This window comes from Haemaphysalis longicornis, unplaced genomic scaffold, assembly GCF_048455015.1.
Source record: "Haemaphysalis longicornis isolate Haplotype H1 unplaced genomic scaffold, Haemaphysalis longicornis Haplotype H1 scaffold_9, whole genome shotgun sequence".
In the NCBI taxonomy this organism is placed as follows: Eukaryota; Metazoa; Arthropoda; class Arachnida; order Ixodida; family Ixodidae; genus Haemaphysalis; species Haemaphysalis longicornis.
Window position 1 is genome coordinate 120,014,688 of NW_027526460.1, and position 9,182 is coordinate 120,023,869.

Below are 9,182 nucleotides of genomic sequence, written 5' to 3' on the forward strand. Positions count from 1 at the left end.
TCCCCAACCAGCCACATTCTCAAATATAGTAACATAATTGTGGCAATTCTCTGATTTATTTCTCTCTGCCTTGAAAGAACTTATCCCGTCTCACCCGATTTGTCATTCACGGCCTAATCAACTCGGCCCTCCACCTCAAAACGTTGCCGGCTCCTTTCCCAGTCTTTTAAGTCCGAACTGAGAATATATGCGGAAAGAGCGTAATTTTATAAATTTTGTGAAATTCCATGTGAGTGTGTTTGCGTGCAACATATTTAAACAATCCCTTTTGGTTCAATTGATCGAAGTGTTTTTTTGTGCCCGAGAGATCAGCATAAATTCCATGCGCCTGGCCACGCGCTGACGGCAGGCCCGATTCATGCCTCGATCAAACCGCCCGCCACACACGGGCCCCATCTTGGCGGGAAATGGCGCCCCAAGATGTCTCTTCTTTCCCCTTCGTGGCGGATCGGCTGGCTCTCCTTGCGCCTTCGCGGCGGCTTCCAATGACGCAATCGCTTCGCCTCCACTCGCCGGATTCGTACGGCAGCCAGTGGAGAGACCTGATTGGAGGGATTCAAATAGCTTGCGGCTGCAACGGACCACCAGGGTATAAAACTGCCCGGAAGCAGACGTGAGCGCGGCACTCATAGGAGGCTTCGAGTTCACACGTGCTTTAGCCTAGTGCGAGCGATGTAACGCTTTTGTTACGCATCTACATATTGTATATAAATTCTGCTTCAACTCATCGTCGCCTCGACAACTTCGTCGCTCCACTCTATGCCGCGCTGGTAGCGGGCTGGTTGCGACGTCAAAACCAGTGTTCCACACAGGCAGACTATAACTCCTGAATAGAGAGTTGGAGGTCATGTTTGGGCTGCGCCGTCGCAACGGACGCTGCCATTGTTAGGTCGCACTGCATGCTGGGATATGATTTGAAATTTGAAAATTTCCTTTTTGAATGCTCCAAGGCACATTTGATTGCGTTTCGAGAAGACCGGGTGGTCACTGGATTAGAGGAGGTGTCGAGATCAGAAGAAAGGGTGGCAAGCTACGTGACAATGTTATGACCTTTGAGGTGGAGGTACAGGAAGTCAGTGTCCATGAGCACAACAATTACGTAGGGCCGTAAGGAATGGCCTTTGTGATAGAAAATGAGAAAATGTGCAATATATAAAGTCTGAAAATGACAAAGCGGCGATAGAGAGATCGCCTAAACTACAAACAGGTTGGATCGGACTGACAAAGCATGAAATTCTTCCTCAAAATGTGGAACTTGAGGACGCTGGACTTTTTCAACGCCTTCGAGACGTGCTCCTTGCTTGTGCAAAGGCAGAACTTGATAAAACGCTGGCAATTTTGCAGCGCCTTACCATACACCGAGTTCATAAACAATTTTGAGAGGTTGTTTTGAAATAACTTGGAAGCCTGGTGCCATATATTATGATATTGCTCTATAACGCAAGGCAGGACAGGCGTCACGGAAAATGCGATTATTTGGTGAAGTTTCTACGCCCGCTTTCCGAGAACCATATACAGATTCAAGTTTTCATGGTACCAAACGCACTCGTCCTTGTCAAGCAGCGCGTAAGAAACAGCTTACGCTCCGAAGCATTTTTTGGAAACAAAAAAAGCTCCACAAGTTTTTCGGGGCGCTAAAGTTCGTAGGGTGCAGCAAGTTTTTCGGGAGCGAGAGGAAAGCTCGAATGATACGCATTCAGCTTCCGAGGATATTCAAGATCTACTTCTAACACAAAGCCCTGCAGCGTGCCCTGCACAGCCCGTTGCAAACCAAAGTTCAACACTGGCTGTTCAGAAAGCAAGCGCAGGTCGCTAAAGAGGTGGGGTTGCTGCATGCATAAAGCGTATATATCATTTGCGTCAAAAGAGAGAATTTGTGAGATTTTTTGGTCATGGTTGAAGTTGTCCCTTGCGAGATAGTTGGTGACAACATGACGAGCTGATGCCTGGCATTTGCCTCCGCGCAGCCTTTTCATAAAAATAAAAAAAAAATTAATTTTAGTTGAGAGAGAACCTCCAAATTAAATTCTAGACATCATTAGCGTGCCCTCCCCGCGGCGTGATGGCAGGGTAACAAAATTAAGGGGATCGATGTTGTCTCTATCATAGGTGTATTGCAGAAAATTCACCATGACGTCACTTAAGAGGAGGCCGTCAACCGTCACGTACTAGTCACTGTAGTCACCCAGCGTCTTGCACTTCAAGGCCAAGAATGCCCATTGCACGTGTGCGTAGTCCTCTTTGGATATATGTTCGTCTTTGAACATATTGTAAAATGACTCCCTGGGGAGCAGTTCGGGTCCATCGTACTGCAAAATCTCGTCCAGGTAATCGTAGCACATCGGGTTCTCGCCCAGAAGGGGTATTATTCCGGATACACTTGTTTAAGACAGCAAAAGAATTGGGTCCCCTTTGACTTTAAATTTCGCGCTAGCTTGTCGAGACTGCCGTTCGTGAAGGCCAATAAGTCGATCATCTGTAATGTACTGATGCGTACAGTATTGAATTTTTTAGAGTAGTTTGCTAGAAAGTTGATCTTGCCGCAGTCAGAGAGATCGGCGTAGGGCATAATGAATGGGATATCGGACGATAAATTATGAGATTAGAAGAAGGTTGGATCTTTAACTGCGCGAGATGTTAAATCTCTAACAGAGGCTCGCACGGAAAGCGCGCGTGATGTGGTCATGATCCAACCCCTTATTGTTTTGCTGACGATTACGTGCACACCACACAATTGGCAGGCGATGCGTTCAGCTCGGCATCTGAAGACGTCATCCGCATAGGGCGATTGAGCGCCTTCACTTCGGAGATAATTATCGGTACTCTGTTGAGTTTCTCAACGAATTGTTGAACAAAGTCTGGACCTCGGTAAAGGAATTCGTCATAATGTTTGTCATCATTAGATCATACGATAAGAAGACAGCACGGCGAAAGCACGTGCCTTCGCTCTTCAGCGAACTCCAGAATCGGCTCAAATTCAAATACACCAAAAAATGGGGAAATTTTTAATTTGGTAAGGGCTGTCGAATTGGAGAATTTTGGCCGCAGTTGGATAGGTACATTTGGCCGGCTTCTGATCCCCACAGTAACAAACGCGCCTTTCGCACGTGCTCTCCCTCTCTAAGGCCTCCACGCGGCGTTTGGAGCGTTTTCTTTTTGTGCGTGGGTCAGCATACAGCTTCGAGAAGACACTAATCAGGACAAAGCGACCTTGTATCAGCAGCAGGTTAACGTCATTTTCTTTTTCCTCATTGGCAATTTAGAGTGGTTAGATAAAGTGGTCTTTCGAATTATACCCCAATGCATTGACAGAAACGTCGTTGTGTTTTTCAAAATTTTGCACGACGCAGAAAAGGCAGTGGGTAAGGCAAAGTTCCATTTGTACAGAGCTTCACAATCTCTGTAGGAGGATGCCCGTAGCCGTTTGTAACCGGTTGCCGGAGACAGACATGCAGGAACCGAACGTATAAGCACTTGTCCACACATCTCGACACAGATTTTTGTGTACGTTTAAAACGCTACGCTTTTTGCACAGGCCTTGAGCAGATCCATGCCTGCGCAACCGACCCGAGAAATACGCAGCCTGCCAACATGAATGTCACAGGTGTAGAAGTCCGGCACCACGAACCGCCACGCACTGTCCTGAGAGTTTTCCAGTTCGGCGGATACCTTCGCACGCTCTCGCCGAAGGACATATTGCACAGCCAAGAGGCCACGCTGATCAGAAGTGATTATTAAAAAACGTGGTTGAAGACGGCAATTTGTTCGTCATCTTGTATTTTCATTAAGACTACTCGCATGTTAAAAAAACGGAGCTATGCCGTAGTGCTTGAATGTGGCTGTCATTCCAGCTCTGTCTGTTTCAAACAGTGTAGAGACATTTAATGCTTCCGACTTTTTGTCGGCGAGAGCTAGCATGTAGTGCGCGGCACAGTTTAGAAAAGCGGTTGTGAATTGATAGAAAGGGCTACAGCCTAAGTCTTTGGCATTGTGCTCGCGCTCACTGTGATCCTCCGAATCGACAGACAAAATGGGGAAAGTGCGTTCTCACCTGTTCTTCCCAAAAAGGACTCGCAAGGAGTTTTTACTTCCGGCAGTAATGTATTTAAAAGATCAAAAATATTTACACAGATAAAAAAGGTGATACAATAAGGAAGAGGCAAACAGAGATTTCAGTACGCTAAATGTTAAAAAAGGTAAAGAAAAAGCTAACGGAAAGCACTGGATACGATTTCACTGAAAAATTGCATTCACTATGTCTAAAAATAAGAAAGGAAGGAAGGGAGGGATGCGGAAAGAGGATATATGTACACTACAAAAGGGAGAAATAGGATTTAAAAGAATCAGCTAAAAATGATAAAGCTGCAGCATCTCCACTCCGTGGATAATGCCGAGGGTATGGAGCACGGCGACTCGAAACGACATCCAACTTGCGTCCCCAGTAACATCATATTTGCGCCCCGACCTTCATTCGATTTGAGCCGTGAGTTAGAGCTTGATCATTCCTTAAATGAAACTGCAACTCACGGCTCAAATCGAATTTTGCTTGATTTTATCTTGATGGTGGTGTGCGCACAGATGGACGCGCACGGACATTGGGAGGTCCTAAGGTACTCCGCACCGTTATAGGCGAGGGAGTAAGCCGTTTGACTCTTGGGTGCTAACTCACGGTCGTAGCTCTTTGAATGGTCGAATACAGGCAATAAAGAAAAAAAAACGGTCGTAGCCTAATGGATAAGACGACTGACACTAACCCTGGTCTACCAGACACAGGCTTGAATCTTGTCGGTGCCTGCGTGATATTTTGGGATGGTATATGCTATGCGGAGAGAGGCGCACGGACATTGTGCGGTCCTACGGTATTCCGCACTTGTTATTCCAAGAGAAATCTAAGGCATGGGATCAGTCGAGCACAGGGTTTTCCCCATTAGAGCTCATCAACGGACGGCAGGTGCGAGGACCGTTAACTATCCTTTAAGAACTGTGGACTGGAGAGAAGCTCGACGAAGAGTCGAAAACCACATATGGCTACCTATTACACCTCCGCGAACGGCTTGAAAAGACGCTGGAGTCGGCTCGACAAAACTTGCTCCAAGCCCGGGGGTCCCAGAAAAGGTGGTTTTATCGACGGTCTAAAGCACTACAATTCAAAATCGGTAATCAAGCTTTGATTCTGCTCCCAACGACTCACAACAAACTACTGATGCACTAGAAGGGGCCATACAAGGTCTGTGGAAAGAAAATTTTTTTTTACTACTGGCTCGACCTTGGACACTCCAAAAAGCTATTTGACATCAACATGCTCAAACGGTATGAAGAGCGAAAACCGGAGATCACATTGCAGACCTCATCATTCATCGAGGTGGAGGAAGCAGAATCAGAATCCCGGTTTCCTGACTACAGCGCTCCTGACCACTGTGGAGTCGAGTCTGTTAAACTTTCGGATAGTCTGGATCACGACCAGAGGAGACAATTGCATGACCTCTTAAAAGATTTTCAGGATATATTCTCAGAGCTTCCGGGAAAGACTCTTGGAGTGCCAATTAGAAATAACCACTGAAAAACCCATCAACACACCGCAATATCCTCTACCGTTCAAGATACAAGAAATTGTGGACAAAGAGGTAAAAGACATGCTGACACTCGACATCATTGAAGCCTCCAAATCGCCGTACAACTCCCCGATAGTTTCGGTGAAGAAACCGGATAGCAGTTATCGAGTTTGCATAGATTTCCGCCGCATCAATGAGATCCTGGTGGCAGATGCGGAACCTATCCCAAGAACAGACATTATATTTGCGGAGGTCGGAACAAAGGATTTTTTTTTCGAAGTTTGACCTGACCAAAGGGTACTGGCAGGTGCCTTTGGACGAGGCTTCACGGTCAAAGACTGCCTTCTCAACGCATTCTGGGCACTGCCAGTTTAAGTGCATGCCTTTCGGCATCAAGACGACGTCGGCGGTTTTCACACGCCTCATGAGACTGTTATTGCAGGGCATGGATAACGTTGTTCACTACATCGGTGATGTCCTGGTCGCCACGAATAACTGGGAGGAGCATCTCGCGACTCTCCGGGAGCTGTGCGGAAGGATTCGGTGTGCTGGCCTGACAGTTAAGCCACAAAAGTGTGAATTGCGCGCCACTTCCGTGACTTTCCTCGGACATCGTTTGAGAGAAAGCAAAATACAACCTGTGGAAGGCGTGGTCACGAAACTCATTGAGTCCCCCAGACATGAAACCAAGAAGCAAGTACGCTCGTTTTTGGGACTTGCCGGATATTACCGAGACCTCATCCCACGTTACGCTGAAAAGGCACAACCTTTGGTTGAAATGACCCGAAAGACCGAGAAAAACAAGGCCGAGTGGACCCCTCAACGGGTGCGAGCTTTCGAGATTTTGAAGTCTGCCTTGTCTTCTGGACCTGTCATTAGAGCTCCGGACATCCGGAAGACATCTGTACTGCGCACCGACGCATCGGAAAGTTGTTTAGGTGCTGTACTGATGCAAGAGCATGACGGAGTGCTGCATTCGGTTTCTTACACCAGCCGCCAACTCCTGCCTCGTGAAACCCGGTACTCCGCCATCGAACGGGAATGCTTGGCACTAGTTTGTGCCGTGGAGAAATTTTACATCTATTTGTACGGAACAAGATTTGTTGTCCAGAGTGACCTTCAGCCCTTGAAGTACCTCGCTAGCGCGAAAAACCTTAACAGTCGAGTTCTCCGGTGGAGTCTAACTCTACAAGAATATTCATTCAGAGTAGAGTATATCAAGGGGTACGAGAACGTAGGAGCGGATTACATGAGTCGCCTGTTGCCGCCAACCAATAATTAAGATAATTGAGGTAATAGGGTAACGGTGCAGTGGTTGGTGTTGTTGGGTTCAAGCCAAGTGTTCTTGACGACTTTTTTTTGTACCTAGCGGTGGCATGACACTGCGAATCGTGAAGTGCTGTGGTTACTCACGGGAGACTTGTAGTGCACGAGTGTGCTTGACAGTCACTGAATGTGAGTGATTGTGTTCACCGTGTGCGGGATGGTGTTCACCGTGATGCCAACTACGTCTACCCCATCCGACCAACCAGCAGTGATTCTTTCCCTCCTTGTGCAGTTTTTTTTTCACGGAAGAAAAAAACTTTCTAAAGGGGGAACACATGTAAGGTGAAGCAGTCTGTAGGTGTGGACGACGACGACGACACGACGTCGCGGACACATGCCCGTGAAGGGATTGTCCTCGTTTTGGCAGGGCCGAAAAAGAAGAAGTGGCCGGCTACACTAGTTGATGACGGTGAACCCGAGTGGCCTATGAGAGCCGGCCACAACGGAGCGGTGACGAGGCCAGAGGGGAACGAGGAAGGACGGCCATTCCAGTGGAGGAGTTCGGAGAGGACGGTTCGAGGAGAGCGGCGTCCAGGCGCAGATCGAGAGCTCATCGGGTCTCGGGGACCCAAGCTCGGAGGCATCTACCTGACGCCAAGGCCTCCCCTGACCAGCGTCCTATTCTCCAATGTCCTGGCCCGTCGCAGGCACACGCGCTGCGGCGTGCCCCGGTCGTGAACGACCACGGCCTGGAGATCATCGTCCAGCGGCGGCTACCGGGTGCCGACTGCCCGCGGCCTTCGGTGACGTGGCGCCTGGTGGTGACCAGTTTCCGGCCACGACCGCTCCCGCAAGTACTGTTCCTGGAAGATCTGCGACGGAGCTGCATCGTCAACGGCCTAACACGCGAGACTTCCCGACGCGGCCGTCAGCGCAACGCAACGCGGGCCCCCGACGCCCCGAGTACTACGCCTCGCCACGGTGAACTCGTTATGAACTTTTTGTGACACTTTTCTAGCGCTTAGATTTATAAGGTTTTTGTGTGCATTAGTTAGACGTTTTGTGTTTTGTTAGCTCTCTGGTAGTCCATCGTTCTAAGTATTATTGTCTGCATCGTGCTTTGTTCTGTAATACATGTTTTCTTCATAACCTCTCAAAGCGCCCTCGTCTGATTAACTGGTGACTGTGGCTACCCCCAGTCGCCACTGAACACACCCTACCCAAGAACCTGGAGAGGGGGTTTTCCTTCCCTCCTCACACCGGTGACGGGGAGGGCATTCATGCACTGCGTACGCCTCGGCTAGGGGTTTTTACGATTCCACGCTGTTCTGGTAGGCTTGTCGGACGCATTTTCAAACCGAGGATATGACAGGAGCGTGGTATGCGGATTACTGTGGTATCGAGAAGGCCCAGCCAACGATATCTACTGATGCCGAGCATGTTATTTCACATAACCGTAACCGAAACCGGTTTGAATTCTAATCTTGGATATCGTTCAATCACGTACCACCTTGTATTGTGGTCACCGGTGTTAGTTCCAGCGGTAGCCGCAAACCGCGCATGGTACTTTTTCTTCTTTAGGGTTTAATAAAATAAGTATCGCTCTATCGACCCGATGAAAAATAAAGTGCTTTCATTTGAGGCAGTCTACGCAGTGCAAGCAAGAACAGGAGCTTGACAAATTCACTTTGGTGTCACTTTGCACAAAAGAAAAAGTAGAGTAGCATCAATTAGCTGCTAAAGGCACCTATTTGTACATGGTACGAAGCATATGTAGAAAATATGGCGAATAAAAAACTAATGAATTCCGTTTTCAAAAAAGTCTAAAAGTACAGTATTAAAACAACACAACTGTTAACGCAAATTGGAAGGCAATATCGCAGTTACCTGAAATGAAAGCGCACAGATTCAGTGGAAAGCTTAATCGTTTTACTTTCTGTGTGCCGTTGCAGATGTAGACCCGGTCGGAAGGACTGTTACCTCGCTGTACCAGGGAAAGGCCCTTACCCTGGTTGCTGTCAAGGGATAGTGGTGTGCGATCACCTCCACCCGCCTGCTCCACGAGCAATCTTATTTTTTCGACCATGGTTCTGGTTCTTGTAATCATGTAGTCTGCATAAAGCTTAGGTTTTGTCATGCATTAGAACCACACTTACATTTGAAGTTAACATTCTTTATAGAAGATCAAATTGATAAACCTCAGCCTGTAGGCGAGTTTTATTTGCGCTACATGAAACTTTTGTAAACTACTGAGGACAACATAAACCAATAGGAGCGAAAGACCTGAAAGCTAAAACTGTTTCAAGGGCATTGATAACATTTTCTTAACGTTTTTGATGTACTAGTGGAATTATTGTGAATGCG

The 9,182-nt window shown here is 47.6% G+C and overlaps 1 long non-coding RNA gene across 1 annotated transcript in view; it reads left to right on the top strand.

The window, feature by feature from the left end:
* Positions 1–8,964, top strand: part of LOC144152450 (uncharacterized) — an 88,542-nt gene extending 79,578 nt beyond the window's left edge. Inside the window, exon 5 of the long non-coding RNA XR_013319168.1 lies at positions 8,771–8,964. This is a non-coding gene — a long non-coding RNA (uncharacterized LOC144152450). The remainder of the gene's footprint in view (positions 1–8,770) is intronic.
* Positions 8,965–9,182: the final 218 nt, after the last annotated feature.